The 21043-nt window shown below is 41.3% G+C and overlaps 1 protein-coding gene across 4 annotated transcripts in view; it reads right to left on the bottom strand.

Moving 5' to 3' along the window:
- KIAA0319 (KIAA0319 ortholog) overlaps window positions 1-17254 on the bottom strand; it is a 76219-nt gene extending 58965 nt beyond the window's left edge. Inside the window, exons 1-2 of one of the 4 annotated variants that reach the window (XM_027524401.1) lie at window positions 16907-17254; window positions 15069-15126 (exon numbers count right to left, since the gene is read on the bottom strand). The gene's annotated coding sequence lies outside the window, so the exon portion shown is untranslated. The remainder of the gene's footprint in view (window positions 1-15068; window positions 15127-16906) is intronic. The other 3 variants (XM_027524397.1, XM_027524398.1, XM_027524399.1) reach the window with 3 other exon arrangements.
- Window positions 17255-21043: the final 3789 nt, after the last annotated feature.

Genomic DNA, 21043 nt, shown 5'->3' with positions numbered 1-21043 from the left:
AACTGAGAAAAAAATAAAAATAAAACCCTGGCCACTGTGCTCTGTGGGAAGTAATAATTCTCCCCTGAGAACTGACATTCCACAGGTTTGCTCCTCACAGGTCTGGGCTCCACTTTTCATTACAAGTTTGGTTCAATTAAAACCAAGGGGAGAAGTTACCTTAAAGTAGTTCTGGGCTGGTAGTACCCACAGATACCTGGCAGAGGCAATCACAAATCCTTTCTGGAAGAATTCACATCAACCCTCAGGGAGAACTCAGATAAACATGAGATTAGAGTTCCAGGAAGAAAGGCAACAGAAAAGAAAGATAAGAGAATCCGGTTCCTGAGATTTTAAAATAACAAAATACTGACCTACAAATATAAAATAAGACACTTAAAATTTTACAAAAAGTAAGATGTAAGATTACTACAAAAAAAAAAAAAAGACCCTGGCAGATTTGAAAAATCACCAAGCACAAAGATAAAAGTAATTAAGATACTTTTGCTGTCAAAAGCTCAACAGATGAGTTAAAGAGCAGATTAGACACTATTGAGGAATTCATGGACTCAGAAGGCCCTATGTGATGTATGTATACCTATGGCTGACTATGTTGATGTTTGGCAGAAACCAACACAATTCTGTAAAGCAATTTTCCTTCAATAAAGAAAATAAATGTAAAAAAAAAAAAAAAAAAGGTCTTATTGGAGCCAAGTCTTAAAGAGATGAGACAATGAAACATGTGGACAGAAAGGAGAGTTCTAGGCAGAGGGGACCTGAAGTGCAACAGCTTTGAGGAGGGAATGTGCCTTGTATTCCAGAAACTGCAAGATGGTCAGCATGGCTAAAGGAAAGGTTATGGAGGCAACTGGAGGCCACACTGGTTCACAGGTCAATACAAGGATCTCCGGCTTTGCCTCTGAGATGGGAAGTGGTGCAGCATTAACTCTGTCCGCTGAGGCTTCCATGTCAAAGGGAGTGTAGAGGGCAGAGAGATAAGTGAGAAGCCCGAGCACTTATCCAAGTGGGGGGATGGCATCTTGCCCCGAGGTGGCAGCAGGAAGGGTCTGGGTCTCAAAACACCTGAATTATTTTGCAGGTAGAGACTGCAGGATTTGCTGCTGGAAGTGGTGGAGGGCCTGAGATGAGGACAAGTGGTCAGGATGACTAAGCAGCCAGAAGAATGGGGTTGGAATGACCTGAAGTGGGGAGCGACTCAAGACCGTCAGGTGGAGTGCTGATCAGGGCACTGGATAAACAGGTCTGGAGTTCAGAGGAGAGACGAGCCAGAGGTATAAACGGGGAGCCAGAGAGTGGGTTTAAAAGCCACAAGACTGGTTAACAGCACTGAGGGGGAGAAGTATAAACAGAAAGGAAAGAGAAGAGCGGGGAGAACTGCCTGAGTGATAAAGCTGAGCTCGGAGTGCAGGGACTGGCCCATCTCCAAAGGGGCCCATCAACGACTGCTCTCCCCGAGTCAGGTGGACCCGTGGGGAGGCCTTGATGTGCAAGGGGGAGAAACTTAAAATAACGCCTTCTGATTCGGAGAGCATCACATTTTGCTGTCAATGGGAGTGCAAATCCCATGGCAGCAGCTCCCTGGCTACTTCAGCCAGAGCAAACCAAACAGAGCTCTGGTCAGAAGAAAGGACTAACTGACAACATCAACCATTAAGTGGATTCCGATCACTGCCAATTCTACCACTACCAGATGAACTGATGGAAAACCCAGTTTTGTATCTCCTCCATTAATAATATACCACTGGGGGGAAAATTAGAAATTTATTTTTAATATATTTTAACAACATTGGAGAAGAGTAGCAGAGTCAGGCTTCATGAGCTTGACATTCAGTTGTGCAAAACTATGTAATTCTATTTCAGAAACTTTTAAAAAGGCATTTTGGTAAGGCAGGCTGCAGCAATTCAGAGCTTGGTTGTAATCTCAGCTTGGAAGATTCCAAATATGAGGGGCTCTGCAGTTTTTACCCTGGAGGGAATGCTGACAATCCATAACTGTGTTTTTGCTTTCTGTATCCTCAACCTAGCCCTAAACCTAGCCCTATCCACTGGGCCTGTGCATGCACAGCACTCATCTTCCTGCTGCCAATTTTCTTTAGTATTTCATTTCAAAGCAAGAAACGGAAGTAACAAGAGATCAGCCAGTGAGTGTAGGCACACAATTATGCCTATCTCCCCTTTTGGGGGAAAGTGGGGGTGGCTTCCCTTGTAGCTCAGTCGGTAAAGAACCCGCTGCAATGCAGGAGACCCGGGTTTGATTCCTGGGTTGGGAAGATGCCCTGCAAAAGGAAATGGAAACCCACTCCAGTGTTCTTGCCTGGAGAATCCCATGGACAGAGGAACCTGGAGGGCTACAGTCCATGGGTTGCAAGAGTCGGACACGACTGAGCGACTAAACCACCACCACCACCCCTTTTAGGGTGTCTTGGTCAGGGTCTTCCCTTCCCCTCCATCGATCCCCTCCCTGCAGGTCTCTATAAACCCAAGCTTCCAGGCAAAGGTATTGGCTGTTTTTACTTGATTAAACCTTAAGGTCTTTTTCTTTATGCGGATGTCACAGGAGATTCCTGGTGACCAAAGGCTCTTTTAGGTATTTTTGACAGAAGGGTATGGGAGATAGCTGGAGGATAGGTGTCTGTCTTGTAGTTCTCTAATCACAGCTTCTTAACACACCCATTTTGTTCTCAAAGCAACTTGAGACAAGCCAGATGCTGTAGTACTAGACCAAGTCCCCAGGTGTTCCTTAGAGAAGGACTGTTCCACCCTTGCTGTTTGAGCTCTCCAAAGAGGCAGATCCTGGAGATAAGGGTCACCATTATACCAAGAGACCCAGCCCACACAGCAAATATATTCACATGAATCTTCCTGGGGGGGAATTGGCTTCATTAAAAGGATGAGTTTCATTAACAGGATTAATAGGACTTGGGAGTTTTGAAATCAGCTTCACTAATAACTGAGGTCATGGTGGAGAGATCTGACAAAATGTGGTCCACTGGAGTAGGGAATGGCAAACCACGTCAGTATTCTTGCCTTGAGAACACCATGAACAGTATGAAAAGGCAACATGATAGGATACCGAAAGAGGAACTCCCCAGGTCAGTAGGTGCCCAATATGCTACTGGAGATCAGTGGAGAAATAACTCCAGAAAGAATGAAGGGGTGGAGCCAAAGCAAAAAGAATACCCAGCTGTGGATGTGACTGGTGATAGAAGCAAGGTCCAATGCTGTAAAGAGCAATATTGCATAGGAACCTGGAATGTCAGGTCCATGAATCAGGGCAAATCGGAAGTGGTCAAACAAGAGATGGCAAGAGTGAACGTCGACACTCTAGGAATCAGCGAACTGAAATGGACTGGAATGGGCGAATTTAACTCAGATGACCATTATATCTACTACCGCGGGCAGGAATTCCTCAGAAGAAGTGGAGTAGCCATCATGGTCAACAAAAGAGTCCGAAATGCAGTACTTGGATGCAGTCTCAAAAACGACAGAAGGATCTCTGTTCGTTTATAAGGCAAACCATTCAATATCACAGTAATCCAAGTCTATGCCCCAACCAGTAACACTGAAGAAGCTGAAGATGAACGGTTCTATGAAGACCTACAAGACCTTTTAGAACTAACACCCAAAAATGATGTCCTTTTCATTATAGGGGACTGGAATGCAAAAGTAGGAAGTCAAGAAACACCTGGAGTAACAGGCAAATTTGGCCTTGGAATACGGAATGAAGCAGGGCAAAGACTAATAGAGTTTTGCCAAGAAAATGCACTGGTCATAACAAACACCCTCTTCCAACAACACAAGAGAAGACTCTATACATGGACATCACCAGATGGTCAACACCGAAATCAGATTGATTATATTCTTTGCAGCCAAAGATGGAGAAGCTCTATACAGTCAGCAAAAATAAGACCAGGAGCTGACTGTGGCTCAGACCATGAACTCCTTATTGACAAAATCAGACTTAAATTGAAGAAAGTAGGGAAAACCACTAGACCATTCGGGTATGACCTAAATCAAATCCCTTATGATTATACAGTGGAAGTGAGAAATAGATTTAAGGGCCTAGATCTGATAGAGTGTCTGATGAGCTATGGAATGAGATTCGTGACATTGTACAGGAGACAGGGATCAAGACCATCCCCATGGAAAAGAAATGCAAAAGAGCAAAATGGCTGTCTGGGGAGGCCTTACAAATAGCTGTGAAAAGAAGAGAATCGAAGAGCAAAGGAGAAAAGGAAAGATATAAGCATCTGAATGCAGAGTTCCAAAGAATAGCAAGAAGAGATAAGAAAGCTTTCTTCAGGGATCAATGCAAAGATATAGAGGAAAACAACAGAATGGGAAAGACTAGAGATCTCTTCAAGAAAATCAGAGATACCAAAGGAACATTTCATGCAAAGATGGGCTCAATAAAGGACAGAAATGGTATGGACCTAACAGAAGCAGAAGAGATGGCAAAAATACACAGAAGAACTGTACAAAAAAGATCTTCATGACCCAGATAATCACGATAGTGTGATCACTGACCTAGAGCCAGACATCCTGGAACGTGAAGTCAAGTGGGCCTTAGAAAGCATCACTACGAACAAAGCTAGTGGAGGTGATGGAATTCCAGTTGAGCTATTCCAAATCCTGAAAGATGATGCTGTGAAAGTGCTGCACTCAATATGCCAGCAAATTTGGAAAACTCAGCAGTGGCCACAGCACTGGAAAAGGTCAGTTTTCATTTCAATCCCAAAGCAAGGCAATGCCAAAGAATGCTCAAACTACCGCACAACTGCACTCATCTCACACGCTAGTAAAGTAATGCTCAAAATTCTCCAAGCCAGGCTTCAGCAATATGTGAACCGTGAACTTCCTGATGTTCAAGCCGGTTTTAAAAAAGGCAGAGGAACCAGAGACCAAATTACCAACATCCGCTGGATCATGGAAAAAGCAAGAGAGTTCCAGAAAAACATCTATTTCTGCTTTATTGACTATGCCAAAGCCTTTGACTGTGTGGATCACAATCAACTGTGGAAAATTCTGAAAGAGATGGGAATACCAGACCACCTGACCTTCCTCTTGAGAAACCTGTATGCAGGTCAGGAAGCAACAGTTAGAACTGGACATGGAACAACAGACTGGTTCCAAATAGGAAAAGGAGTACATCAAGGCTGTATATTGTCACCCTGTTTATTTAACTTATATGCAGAGTACATCATGAGAAATGCTGGACTGGAAGAAACACAAGCTGGAATCAAGATTGCCAGGAGAAATATCAATAACCTCAGATATGCAGATGACACCACCCTTATGGCACAAAGTGAAGAGGAACTCAAAAGCCTCTTGATCAAAGTGAAAGTGGAGAGTGAAAAAGTTGGCTTAAAGCTCAGCATTCAGAAAACGAAGATCATGGCATCCGGTCCCATCACTTCATGGGAAATAGATGGAGAAACAGTGGAAACAGTGTCAGACTTTACTTTTCTGGGCTCCAAAATCACTGCAGATGGTGACTGCAGCCATGAAATTAAAAGACGCTTACTCCTTGGAAGGAAAGTTATGTCCAACCTAGATAGCATATTCAAAAGCAGAGACATTACTTTGCCAACAAAGTTTCGTCTAGTCAAGGCTATGGTTTTTCCTGTGATTATGTATGGATGTGAGAGTTGGACTGTGAAGAAGGCTGAGCGCCAAAGAATTGATGCTTTTGAACTGTGGTGTTGGAGAAGACTCTTGAGAGTCCCTTGGACTGCAAGGAGATCCAACCAGTCCATTCTGAAGGAGATCAGCCCTGGGATTTCTTTGGAAGGAATGATGCTAAAGCTGAAACTCCAGTACTCTGGCCACCTCAGGCAAAGAGTTGACTCACTGGAAAAGACCCTGATGCTAGGAGGGATTGGGGGCAGGAGGAGAAGGGGACGACAGAGAATGAGATGGCTGGATGGCATCACTGACTCGATGGACGTGAGTCTGAGTGAACTCCAGGAGTTGGTGATGGACAGGGAGGCCTGGTGTGCTGCGATTCATGGGGTCACAAAGATTCGGACACGACTGAGCGATTGATCTGATCTGATCTGATCTGATCTGAATAACTGAAAAGAAAAAGAAAACTTTCTAATTCCAAACTGCAGACTGGATCGATAACATCTATTTCCCCTCTTTCTTACATTTCTACTGAAAAATGAAAATAAAGGGGAAAGGCGGCAGGACATATGAACAGATGGGAGAAAAGAAACCATAAAACCATAACATTGGAAAAATAAGAATGAGAACTACTAATAGACCAGAAACTTCAAAGAATTCCTGGAAGATAGGAAGCAGGTGGCATGGAACCGAGGAGATAAAGGAAACCCATTCTCTAGAAACTGGGGAAGTACAGGACTTTCAGGGGGCACTGGAGGAGCCCTAAGCCCTGAGCCCATGAAAGCCAAGACAAGATGGGCCAATGTACAACCTCTGTGAAAGCCAGATCTCAAGCTTATGCCAGGAATCTTCTCTCTTAACAAAGAGAGACCTGGGACTTCCCTGGTGGTGCAGTGGAGAAGAATCCGCCTGCCAATGCAGGAGACACAGGTTCAACCCCCGATCCAGGAGGATTCCATAGGCCGAGGAGTGGCTGGGCCCCTGTGCCACAACTACTGAGCCCGCACGCTGCAATGAGCCCGTGCAGCTAGGGCCTGTGTCCACACGAGAGCCACCGCAATGAGAAGCCTGTGCACAGCAACAAAGATCCAGTGGAGCCAAAAATAAATAAATATGTAATTTTTTTTAACCTCTAAAAAAAAGAGAGATTGGTCCTCATAGGGTGTCAGTGGCAGCAGAGGGCCTATGAAAAAAGCAGAACCAAGAGAATGTGAAGACTGTCCTGGAAGGAAACATATACCATTCCCAAGCCATGTACCTCAAGAGCAGAGCTCTCCTCCTCATGGCTACCTGGGGAGTCCCTACCCACCTAGACTGGAGGGAAATTTTCCCACTTTTCAAGTCGTTGGCTTTCAGTGCAAAAATGTTTTCTGAGCAACCTTACGTGTTCCTGTAGCCTGGAAGTTCTCTTCTTTAAATTGTTTTAATATGTTGTGTTTGACTCAGACAAAAGTTCTGAAGCATCATCATCCTGGAGGGGCTTAAAAGCCTGCCCAGGTCCATAATGATAATGCCTTGTCCATTCTATGCACCCATCAGGTGATCATCATAGTGGTTATTTACTGACTATAACCCTTGCTTTTCACATCTGTGTTAGTTTCCTGGAGGTGCTGTTATAAAGCACAGCAAACTAGGTGGTTTAAAACAGTAGCAATTTATTCGTTCACAATTCTAGAGGCCAGATGTCTGAAATCAAGGGGTCACAGCCCCACTGAGACTCTGGGGCAAATCCCTTTTTGCCTCTGTCACTGATATTCCCGGGTGTGCAACTGCATCATTCCGGTCTGCATCTGTTGTCAATGATGCTCTCCCAAGCTGCCTCTGTGTCCAAATTTCTCTCTGCTAACAAGGACACTAGTCGTACTGGATTAATCTCATCTTAGCTCAGGTACATCTGTGAAAACCCTATTTCCAATAATGTCGCGTTCACAGGCACCAGGAGCTGGGACTTCACCTTATCTTTTGGGGAGGACACAGTGCAACACACAACACCATCCTTTGTCCTTTTCAACAGAAGGGCTTTCTGAAATGTTCCTACTTTGTCCCATCACTGACCCCACAGAGTACCTAAAACAGACAGCATTTTCTAAGTTTAAGGGTGGACCAAAAAAAAAAAAAAGCCAACTATTTTACAGGGAGAAGAAAGAATAACTCAGGTCTTCACACACTGGGGATTTTCTTTCATCTCTGCCCAAAGGAAACCAGTCAAGTCAGAACCAAGGTAGGATGAATGGTAAAGGACTTCAGGGTATTCCAATCCAAACCATGATACACTGTAGCCAGAAGGTACAGACATTGCATGGTGATGGTTTATTATGGCTGCTGCTAGTTTTTGAAATGAAAAGTCAGAAGCAGCTATGAAAGATCAACTTCGTGATGAAACTGCTGTTCCTCCGCGGCTGCCATTTTTCTGTGCTAACATTTCTGATCAAAGGGAAAAGTTTGTTTTTTAAAATGATATATTACATAAACCCAGGAGAACTGGCTTTTATTACATTGTTGTCTGTGTCTCCAACCTCTGCCACACTGCCCGGATGGAGGCTGAGTGAATAAAATAACTCGTTTTTTAACTACAATGACCAAAATGTACACTAAAAACACTGCAATCAAATCACACTAATGAATGGCTATTTTCTCTTTCCAGGCTCTCCTTCCATTTATTATATATACATGTACTTCACCAAAGCTATTCTCTTAGTGAAAAATAGCTCTCATTTTCATTTCACATTCTATCCCTCATTATCCTTCATTGCTACTTTCTTATTCATTATTCTTTTCTGTTATTTTGCAATATCCCATGGAGGTGATTATTATAACTGACTTCACCATTTCCTTGTGAAAGTGAAAGTGTTAGTTGCTCAGTCTTGTCCGATTCTTTGGGACCCCCATGGGCTGTAGCCCACCAGGCTCCTCTGTCCATGGAATTCTTCAGGCAAGAATACTGGAGTGGGCTGCCATTTCCCTATTGCTGGATGATTGGTTGTTTCTGATATGTGGCCTTTATCAATAATGGTGCAGTGAAATGCTTCTACAGGCTCAGAAAGAAAACAAGCTCTAGCATGTCTGCTTGAGGGAAATGAAAACAGCTCAAATGGGGCCTCATTTCAAAGACCTCAACGGATCTTCTGGACAGCATTTTCCTGTGGGCTATTCAGGAACAGGCTGTGTTTATAGCTGGTCCTGTTTGCAGTTAACTGGCTAGCAAAAGTAGGCTGGTAAACTCTAGCTTTTCAGAGCCAGTGAACTCAAACAAGATAAGCTGTATTTTGCTATTTCGACTTAGCCCCTGGGAGCTGCTGGAGGTGCTCTATTTGTCATATTATTCTTATACCATCTGAGCCTCCAAGCTTTATCAGTCACTACTGTGATAAAAGCTGTCTTTGCTGAGGCAGTCTTTATCCACAGGGGTGACTGCAGGCCCTGGGCTACCATCTGAGCATCTTGCACTCAAGGAGTCAAAGTGACACTAGAGAAGAACATGGTGATTTCCTGGAAGTAACTGGATAAAACAGTCAAGAGAACCATTCAAAGCACGGGTGGCTAGTGAAAGGCTGTATGTGAGGAGAAAGAAAAGGTAAAGAGAAGTTATATTTACTTAGGTACTGATTCCTAGAGTAAACCATCTTTTCTGAACTTCTGGAAATGGACACACTGTCTCAGGGTCCTCATATTATAAATAACACCAGACACCGGTATTCCTGGAGATACTATTCCTACATTAAGGGAAAATGTTTCAGAAGGTGAAACCTTGAGTGTACATCTTGGAGCTTTAAATAGTCTCCCTAATTATGGGAATAGCTTAGCTTTCAGTTGGCTCAGCATTTTTGTTTCTCCCTAAATTTAATTCTTACTAATGGGGTCAACACTGCTTTCTAAATAAATGCTTTGTCTTGTGCTCTAAAAATTAAATCATCACCTTTAGAGAGCATGCACGAGGCAAGGCCAGGAAGAGTGCAGACACCATCTGCCACCCACTGTAGGGGAAAATCCAGTCAGTGCTCAGCGATGTTTAAATTCAGATACTAGAGGTTTTGTGTGTCAACGACAGTGAATCTGCTTTATGCCAAATTCTAAAGACAGGTGATGATTACCAAACTTCTGAAACTGGCAAACTGTTCATCAATTCTGAGACTGTTCATGCCCTCAATTCTATTAATATTTATCAACATGTCTATAATTAGCTGGTCTAAGAGTTCTTTACACAACAAAGATTTACTATATAGAACAGGGAACTATCTTCAATATCTTGTAACAAACTATAGTGGAAAAAGAATTGAAAGAAAAGATTCAAATTACTTTGCTGTATACCTAAAACTAACACAATATTGTAAATCAGCTATACTTTGTTTAAAAAAAGAAGAGTTCTCCTTTAGAATTTAACTTTCTGGAATTAGGTAAATAATTATTCATTTATTCCCTAAGAAAGAAAAGGAATAAAATAGAAAGAAGGTAGAATATTCTAGGTTAATAATCTATCCTATTAATAACAAGAAAAATGGTTTGTAATATTCATCATCACCATCACAATATAACAGCCATTGATAATAGTCCTTTTATTCACAAGGCAGTTTTACATACTATTTTCATATTATTTGAAGTTCCCACTAAGAATCTGAGAGAAGTAAGACAGATATGTGTCATCCACAAAAGGTATATAGAATGTTCTGGTTGAATTAGCTGAAATTCTGTGGTTTATCAGTCAGAAGTTAGTTTCCAGTTTCTCCAAAGCAAGTCTCTAAGTATCAATGGGTAAGGAACACAAAGAATGAAAAAGAGTCAAGGTTGCTTTCTCCTGATCTTTTTCACTTTTAACACTGCCTTTGCCAAGGCAGTTGATAAACTCTTCATGAGTCACACTCCTTCACCCTGGACCTGCCTGAGCCTGGAGAGAGGACTTGAAGATTAAGCAGTTCAGAAAGTACCTGTGGAGGAAGCTTCAACCCGCTGCTCTTGCATCTACAAAGGGCTCTCAAGGCCTCAGATCTTCACCAACAAACCAAGGAAGAAAGGTGGTGGAGGAAGCCCAGACATGATTAGATGCCAGGCCAGGAAGGTAAAAACTTCACAGTGTTTCAGTAAGGTAATCTATGGTCTGAATTTCTCCATTGAAAGAGGATAAAGTAAAACTAGTCCTAGAAAAAACCCGTGCTAATCTACACAGAGGATTACCCAGGAATTTACTGACAACAGAGATAATGCCTTACAATTATTGTATAAAATGATTTCCTAATAGGCGATCAAGCAGAATTAAGGGAAACATGATCCAGGACTGGTTGGTAAACACAGGATGGGCATTCATGTGGAATGGCGAGTGAACAGATTCTGTGATGCTCCAAAGGGTAGACCAATAAATAGGAGGGAAAACAAGCCAAAAAAAGAAAGAAAAGTCAAATCGCTCTTTTAATAATATTCTAAGAATCAGATTATTAAGGAGACAGTGAAGAGAATACACAAGATGTTTCCTCATCATTAGACACATCAAATTAGTGAAAGAAATATCAGCACAAGGGTTACCACAACCAGGCTGGTGACGATCAGCAAAGTTCTTTGAAGCAACAGCATCTCTATAAAACAGACAAATACACAGATAGAGCACTAATTAGAGAGATCCCATTGCTAGGCATGGCCAGAAGCATTAAAATATGCAAAAAGACTCAAAATGTGAAGAGAATCTATTAAAATACAATAAGAAAACTCTACTGGGAGAGAGAACAGGAGATACAAATACCAGGGGAGGGAAACCTTGTGTAATCTGGAAAGACAATAGACATTAAAGATAATAGTACTGTTAACAAAGAAACAAAAAATGAACTAAAACTCAACAGATGGCTTTAAAGTACTTAACAAAATTCATTTGCAAAAAAACAAACAGGCAAAAGGATATTTGGGGAATAAAAGAAGAGGTAATGGTAGATTCTAAAACTCACTGTAAAATCAAAAATCATCTATTAAAATATATGTGCTAAAATGACTTTTTATTAGGGCTTCCTCTATAACGGGGCTTCCCTTCCAGTGGTAAAGAATATTCCTGCCAATGCAGAAGACACAAGAGACTTGGGTTCAATCCTTGGTTGGGAAGATCCCCTGGAGGAGGAAATGGCAACCCACTCCAGTATTCTTGCCTGGGAAATCCCATGGACAGAGGAGCCTGGCGGGCTACAGTCTGTGGGGTCACAACAGGTCAGACATGACTAAGCATGCATGCACTACTCACTACTCCTCTATAACAAACCAGGAGTAACAAAACAGTGGGATGGGAATTACTATTTAAGAAGTGCCATCATGATAATGAATATATGTTTCCAACAAGGAGGAAAATTTACTTGAATGTTCAAAAGACAAACAAAAAACTTAATGGGAATAGTTTTTAAAAAGAAAGAGAAGGAAGGAAAAGTACAATATTAGTTTCAAACACAGGGACAAAATTAATTTAGATCAATTAAGGAATTAGATATTATCAAAGACTAATGCAGCAGGAAAGTAGCTGAACATCTACTGACATTATAAAATATTATGAGGAGCCTCACAAACACCACTGTAGCCTAGAAGAACTAATGCATCCTAGGAATAGGGGCTAGAGGAAACCAGAGGCATGCCATGACAAGACTGAAAGAAAACAGAGGAAGATGGCCAAGATGTACCTCTCTATGGGGACTTCCCTGTAACAACCTGGTACAACGCCAATTTATAAGTTCCATTTCCAGGCTAAGTGGACCACACATATACGTAAGAACAACAAAACTTTTTATTAACACAAAGCTAAGTGCCGAGGCAGAAGCAAAGCAAAAATCTGTTTAGAGGGACAGTCCTGGATACGAAGCACATAGAACTCCACCAGAAAAGCAATTCCCATTGAAAATGAACCACCGTAATAACAAGAGTAATACACCTTAGGGAACAAACCAGTACAAAGGAGAGGTGGCAGATGTTAACACATGGGAGCAAGAAACAGAAGTAAAAAGTGTACCAAAGAGACACTACAGAGTAAGTATGTTTGAAGTGGTAAAGCAGATTAAAGTGAAAAGAGGAGACAAAAATTAAAAGACATAGTTTAAAAGATGCAATCAGAAGTTGTATAACTAGAAATAAAGTCATTGGAGTCATGTCAATGTATGGCAGAAGCCACTACAATATTGTAATTAGCTGCCGATTAAAATAAATTAATTAAAAAATAAAACTCAATGAAATGAAATGGAAGCTGTAACTCAAGAAATAACCTGAAACGCAATTCAAAGAAATAAGCTGAAAATGCAAAGGACAGAATAAAGTCCTGAAGTAAAAAAAATGGCCCAATATACGTCTTCTGATGACTCCAAAAGGAAAGAATAAAAAGAATTGGGAGGATTAAATAGCTATACTCCAAAACAAAATAAAATTTTTTATAAAAGAATTGTGAAGAAACAAAATGTAAAGAGAAAATAGCCAAGAAGGTTCTGGAATCAATGAAAGACAGAAATCTTCATATCCTGGAAGTACAAGAAGTTTTGAGCAGGTTGAAAATAATTCTATTCCTAATCTCTCTGAAACGAAACTGCAGAACTGGAAAGACAGAGATTAAACCTTGTGAAACCATCCCCATCACCATCCCCAGAATTTGTCATTATTCCAAATGGAAGCTTTGTGCCCATTAAATCATAACATTAGCCACTCATGGCAGTTTCCAGTAATCACTATTCTACTTTCTGTATCTATGAATTTCACTCTTCTAGATATTTCAAGTAAGTGGAATCATACAATATTGTCCTTTTGTATTTGGTTTACACCACTTAGCATATCTTCAAGATTCATCCATGTTGTAGCACAGTTACAATTTCCTTCCTTTTCCAGACCAAATAATATTCCATTGTATATAAGGATCACATTTTGATTATCCATTTATCCACTGATGGACATGACACTGAAGATTCTGAAGCAGAAGTGTGACATGTTCATATACCTACTTTACAGTAATCCTAGGAGGGGACTGATGGAGGAGGCAATGGCACCCCACTCCAGTACTCTTGCCTGGAAAATCCCATGGACGGAGGAGCCTAGTAAGCTGCAGTCCATGGGGTCGCTAAGAGTCAGACACGACTGAGTGACTTCACTCTCACTTTTCACTTTCCTGCATTGGAGAAGGAAATGGCAACCCACTCCAGTGTTCTTGCCTGGAGAATCCCAGGGACAGGGGAGCCTCGTGGGCTGCTGTCTATGGGGTCGCACAGAGTTGGACATGACTGAAGCAACTTAGCAGTAGCAGCAGGAGGGCACTGTGATTGTATTTGTGAACCAAGAGAAGATTTTGTTTCAAGAAAGTGAGAATAGTAAGAGGTCTAGTAAAATGAGATCAGAAGAAGTTTCTCCAGATTTGGGAGGAGCAGTTGCTGCACAGGAGTAGTTAGGAAATTCTGATATAAACGAGTGAAGACTAGTTAGTTAGCAGCATACTCCTAAATATGTGTGTCTTTCCCACAGGATAATAAAATGTTGAGCATTTGGCACCTAGAATTTGGATGTCTTGTAGTTTTAAGATAAGGAGGCTGAAGACACTGAATTAACAAAATATTTCAACCTCCTGATAAGTAGAAATACAATGAGAGAGAGTAAAGACAGCAATTTTATTGAAAATAAGTCATCTTAAGAGGTGGTTTTTGAAAACATTTTTAAGAAAGAAAACTATGTTATATTGACCAGAAGACATCCTACTCTTTATTTTAATGAGGGGGATAGAAAATAAGTGGTAAACTATGCTGATAATCACAACCTAAGAATAACAGGATCTTTATCCTAGAGAGGAGTAATACATACTTCCCCATCACATGAAAAAACATACCACACACACTAACATTTAAAATTTGTAGGTGGGGACTTCCCTGGTGGTGTAGTGGCCGAGACCCCACCCTCTGAATGCAGGGGACCTGGGTTCTATCCCTGGTCAGGGCACTAGATCCTATATGCCACAATTGGGAGCTTGCATGCAGCTAAGACTTTTGCCAACTCAAGGTGCAAAATTGAGTTAATTTACCCTCCATACTTAATAATTCTTTAAATTATAGCACAGAATAAAACTAACTTTGAAAATTTATTTTGAAATCGGAATTATCCTGTCTCTAGCTACATTGCTTAAATTAAACAGATGTTTCCTAGAATCCCTTGCTTTTATGAACTTAAGGAAAAGAATGCACAGCAGGCTAGACATAATACCACTTTCCAACAGGTAACATATTCTACCAATGTTATTTGGAAGGGATTATAGTACAACACCGTATCTTTAATCTATCTGTGTGTCATTTAAGAAGACTTATTTTGAAACCACCACCCGACTGTCAAATGATGCAAAAATAGATGCTATTTTGGCCCACCCATATTTACTACTTAACAGAAATAAAGCTTCTCACTATGGAATTCACATGAATAGTGTCTAAAAATACACATTTAAAAAAATAAATAGAGCAATAACTCACCAATTACTCCATGCCCATTACAGCAAAGCTCCTTCCTTATGGTATCAAATATAATTACCTGAAATTGACATGCCTTTAAGATTGTGATTATATTTATTATTGTTGTTGTAAAGATGCTACAAAGAAATATTTATGCATTTCTGATGATTTGATATTACAAATCAGAACAAGTTTTCTCATATTAAAATATTTCTATTTTTAGTGCCAAATTATTCTGAAGACATAGAAAATATTTTTTGAAAAGAAAACTTAGGTTGAGAACAATAATAACAACTAAATTTTACTGAAGTGGGCTTCCCTTGTGGCTCAACTGTAAAGCATCTGCCTTCAATGCGCAAGACCTGGGTTCGATCCCTGGGTTGGGAAGATCCCTTGGAGAAGGGAAAGGCTACCCACTCCAGTATTCTGGCCTGGAGAATTCCATGGACTACACAGTCACAAATAATCGGACTCGGCTGAGAGACTTTCACTTTCACCTTTTACTGAAGTGTTACTGCATGCCTGGCAACGAGTCAAGAGCTTTATGTATATGTATTGTATGTATATGCATTGCTTTCATTCATTCTTATAGGAATTCCATTAGGTTGTTCCTATTATTATCCCTCTTTTACAGATGAAAAAATTGAGTCTAAGAGAAAGTTAGGAATTTGTCAAATGTGACACAGCCACTAAGTGGCAGAGCAATGACCAAACCCAGGCCATCGGACCTGGCAATCTACATCACTGTCCCAGAAATAGTCATGCTTGACTCTACAAATTTATTTAAAGAGAATGCATCTTCTCTGTTTGGTAGAAAAAAATGAAAATTTAACAGTATATCCATTCTTTTACAATTAAAAATTATTGAAGCTCTCTTTTGACTGGTTTCATTGCATAGTGAGTTTGGCTGAATTATTTTTGTTATTCTGAAAGGAAATTAATTTCCTAAATTGGCATCTTAGATGGCAAAGGTGTGATGAATCTATCACCTGAGGTCCTAAAAAAGTCTTGATATATATTTGTAATTCTCTTTTTCAAATTTTTCAAATTCAAAGAGGAATTCAGCTTTCCATATGAAACAAAAGTCTACAGCTGAACTGATATTTCCAGTTTCCCTTGTCTATATGAAAAATCAGGTATAATAATAAGCACAAGATAAAATTTTACATTTGGCATAATTTCAGGAGTCTCCATGATTGTGGTCTTCTTGTAACGAACAATTTGAAACATCTGGACAATGAACATACATTTCAGGAATAAAGAAATAAACACTAACACTCCCTTCAAAATTTCTTGCTCTTTTGAGGGAGTTGTCTGAAATTGACTTTTTCTATTATTATCAAAGATATCATTCAATGCTTCTATTTAAGTACTGGAAAAAACACTAACATTTTACCCACAAACAAACATGTTTAGATGAGAAATCTAGCAACAAAAATGGATGAGTGTGTATATCATATTCTTTTCTCACTCCATATACTTAAGAGAAAGAATGATGGAAAGAATAATGACTTTCACAAACGAGGTTTATGCTCTTGATTAATAATATAGTGATGAATATCCATTCTGTAGAGGAAGTTCAAAGGGAAGGAAGAAAAAGCCATGAAAAGGTTTTTAGCTTCAAATTATGGTTAAGATACACAGACAAAATGAATTTAGCAAATGATAGTAAATATCACATAAATAATACCAAACGAAGTTTAAAGAAAACCGATTCTACAGGACTAAGAAATGCAATTCACGAGATTGGGAAAAGATGCAAATTTTCTCGACTCCACCCTACTAAGAAACAATCAATCGGTGCAGCAATCAAGAATAAGCCCTTTCCTAGATGGCCAGAAGAACCTTAAGAAACTCACCTCCTAACTCAGGGCGTCTTGATTTTATTTTTCTTTGGCATAACCTGCCTACTTGCTGCCCTCTCTTCCCATTACTCGGCCAGAGGGTTGGGAAGGGGGATATTTTATCGAGGCGCTGCTGGCCAGGAGAGACTCTTGCCCAAACCGGAGACGGGATGAGGCTACTGCTGCGCTCGTACCTCCAGCAGTGACAGCGACTGTGGTCACCGCTTCTCTGCGCGAGGCCAGCCAGTCCCGCCGGGATTGGCACGGGTCTAGCCAAGATGCAACCAGGAAGGCCCCCGCCCGCCCCGCTGCAGCTTCTGCTGGAGCTGGGATAGCGCGCGCCCGTGATTCAGCGCCTTTCTGCTGCGTGGTTACCACGGCGACGCGCGCGCACGCGCACACGTGCCCCCAGGGATGGGAGGGCAGCAGTCCTTACCCAGCTCTTGGCTCCCAGCTCGTGCTCCAAAAATGGGTACGCAAGCTACCCGGACTCCCACCCCGCAGGGGACCAAGCAGAAGGCTTTTGGGCAGCAGGGTGGTCTGCATTGCTCCACCTTTCCTTCACCAACCCCTCAGGCCACCTTGGTCCTAAATAGCCTGAGGAGATAAATACCTCTTCCAAATGCCCAGGCCAGGTTCAAGGGAGGCGTGAGCACAGTAGTTGGGTCAAAGACCCTTTGCAAATGTCTCCCCCAAAGCAAAGTCACACCAGATGCACACGTCCTACTCCTCCAGCGGGAGCCTCTTTAGGCTTCCCGCTGATTTTGAGCACGTGTTGCTTTCTAAAACGAGGATGGAAACCGGTGTTAGGAAGTATTGCATTATGGGAAGGTGATCATTTGACAATAGAACTCCTGTGCAAGATTATCCCTTGCATTTATAGTTTCCTTGTAAGAAAGATGCACACATCGAGGTGTGGCAATGTCAGATCAGATTAGATCAGTCGCTCAATCGTGTCCGACTCCTTGCGACCCCATGAATCCCAGCACACCAGGCCTCCCTGTCCATCACCAACTTCCGGAGTTCACTGAGACTCACGTCCATCGAGTCAGTGATGCCATCCAGCCATCTCATCCTCTGTCGTCCCCTTCTCCTCCTGCCTCCAATCCCTCCCAGCATCAGAGTCTTTTCCAATGAGTCAACTCTTCGCATGAGGTGGCCAAAGTACTGGAGTTTCAGCTTTAGCATCATTCCTTCCAAAGAAATCCCAGGGCTGATCTCCTTCAGAATGGACTGGTTGGATCTCCTTGCAGTCCAAGGGACACTCAAGAGTCTTCTCCAACACCACAGTTCAAAAGCATCAATTCTTCAGCACTCAGCTTTCTTCACAGTCCAACTCTCACATCCATACATGACTACTGGAAAAACCATAGCCTTGACTAGACGGACCTTTGTTGGCAAAGTAATGTCTCCTCTGCTTTTGAATATGCTATTTAGGTTGGTCATAACTTTCCTTCCAAGGAGTAAGCATCTTTTAATTTCATGGCTGCAGTCACCATCTGCAGTGATTTTGGAGCCCAGAAAAGTAAAGTCTGACACTGTTTCCACTGTTTCCCCATCTATTTCCCATGAAGTGGTGGGACCAGATGCCATGATCTTCATTTTCTGAATGCTGAGCTTTAAGCCAACTTTTTCACTCTCCACTTTCACTTTCCTCAAGAGGCTTTTGAGTTCCTCTTCACTTTGTGCCATAAGGGTGGTGTCATCTGCATATCTGAGGTTATTGATATTTCTCCTGGCAATCTTGATTCCAGCTTGTGTTTCTTCCAGTCCAGCGTTTCTCATGATGTACTCTGCATATAAGTTAAATAAGCAGGGTGACAATATACAGCCTTGACATACTCCTTTTCCTATTTGGAACCAGTCTGTTGTTCCATGTCCAGTTCTAACTGTTGCTTGCTGACCTGCATACAGGTTTCTCAAGAGGCAGATCAGGTGGTCTGGTATTCCCATCTCTTTCAGAATTTTCCACAGTTTATTGTGATCCACACAGTCAAAGCTTTGGCATAGTCAATAAAGCAGAAATAGATGTTTTTCTGGAACTCTCTTGCTTTTTCCATGATCCAGCGGATGTTGGCAATTTGATCTCTGGTTCCTCCACCTTTTCTAAAACCAGCTTGAACATCAGGAAGTTCACGGTTCACATATTGCTGAAGCCTGGCTTGGAGAATTTTGAGCATTACTTTACTAGCATGTGAGATGAGTGCAATTGTGCGGTAGTTTGAGCATTCTTTGGCATTGCCTTTCTTTGGGATTGGAATGAACACTGACCTTTTCCAGTGCTGTGGCCACTGCTGAGTTTTCCAAATTTGCTGGCATATTGAGTGCAGCACTTTTACAGCATCATCTTTCAGGATTTGGAATAGCTCAACCGGAATTCCATCACTTCCACTAGCTTTGTTCATAGTGATGCTTTCTAAGGCCTACTTGACTTCACGTTCCAGGATGTCTGGCTCTAGGTCAGTTGTCACACCATCGTGATTATCTGGGTCGTGAAGATCTTTTTTGTACAGTTCTTCTGTGTATTCTTGCCATCTCTTCTTTTTTTTAATTTTATTTTATTTTTAAACTTTACAATATTGTATTAGTTTTGCCAAATATCAAAATGAATCTGCCACAGGTATACCTGTGTTCCCCATCCTGAACCCTCCTCCCTCCCCATACCCTCCCTCTGGGTCGTCCCAGTGCACCAGCCCCAAGCATCCAGTATCGTGCATCGAACCTGGACTGGCAACTCGTTTCATATATGATATTATACATGTTTCAATGCTATTCTCCCAAATCTCCCCACCCTCTCCCTCTCCCACAGAGTCGATAAGACTGATCTATACATCAGTGTCTCTTTTGCTGTCTCATACACAGGGTTATTGTTACCATCTTTCTAAATTCCATATATATGTGTTAGTATACTGTATTGGTGTTTTTCTTTCTGGCTTACTTCACTCTGTATAATAGGTTCCAGTTTCATCCATCTCATTAGAACTGATTCAAATGTATTCTTTTTAATGGCTGAGTAATACTCCATTGTGTATATGTACCACAGCTTTCTTATCCATTCATCTGCTGATGGGCATCTAGGTTGCTTCCATGTCCTGGCTATTATAAACAGTGCTGCGATGAACATTGGGGTACACGTGTCTCTTTCCCTTCTGGTTTCCTCAGTGTGTATGCCCAGCAGTGGGATTGCTGGATCATAAGGCAGTTCTATTTCCAGTTTTTTAAGGAATCTCCACACTCTTCTCCATAGTGGCTGTACTAGTTTGCATTCCCACCAACAGTGAAGAGAGTTCCCTTTTCTCCACACCCTCTCCAGCATTTATTGCTTATAGACTTATGGATCACAGCCATTCTGACTGGCATGAAATGGTACCTCATAGTGGTTTTGATTTGCATTTCTCTGATGAGTGATGTTGAGCATCTTTTCATGTGTTTGTTAGCCATCTGTATGTCTTCTTTGGAGAAATGTCTGTTTAGTTCTTTGGCCCATTTTTTGATTGGGTCATTTATTTTTCTGGTGTTGAGCTGTAAGAGTTGCTTGTATACTTTTGAGATTAGTTGTTTGTCAGTTGCTTCATTTGCTATTATTTTCTCCCATTCTGAAGGCTGCCTTTTCACCTTGCTAATAGTTTCCTTTGTTGTGCAGAAGCTTTTAAGTTTAATTAGGTCCCATTTGTTTATTTTTGCTTTTATTTCCAATATTCTGGGAGGTGGGTCATAGAGGATCCTGCTGTGATGTATGTTGGAGAGTGTTTTGCCTTTGTTCTCCTCTAGGAGTTTTATAGTTTCTGGTCTTATGTTGAGATCTTTAATCCATTTTGAGTTTATTTTTGTGTATGGTGTTAGAAAGTGTTCTAGTTTCATTCTTTTACAAGTGGTTGACCAGTTTTCCCAGCACCACTTGTTAAAGAGATTGTCTTTAATCCATTGTATATTCTTGCCTCCTTTGTCAAAGATAAGGTGTCCATATGTGCGTAGATTTATCTCTGGGCTTTCTATTTTGTTCCATTGATCAATATTTCTGTCTTTGTGCCAGTACCATACTGTCTTGATAACTGTGGCTTTGTAGTAGAGCCTGAAGTCAGGTAGGTTGATTCCTCCAGTTCCAGTCTTCTTTCTCAAGATGGCTTTGGCTATTCGAGGTTTTTTGTATTT

The sequence above is a fragment of the Bos indicus x Bos taurus genome, chromosome 23 (assembly GCF_003369695.1).
Source record: "Bos indicus x Bos taurus breed Angus x Brahman F1 hybrid chromosome 23, Bos_hybrid_MaternalHap_v2.0, whole genome shotgun sequence".
In the NCBI taxonomy this organism is placed as follows: domain Eukaryota; kingdom Metazoa; phylum Chordata; class Mammalia; order Artiodactyla; family Bovidae; genus Bos; species Bos indicus x Bos taurus.
Note: the sequence above shows the minus strand (reverse complement) of the source record. Positions and strands in the feature narration are given on the sequence as shown.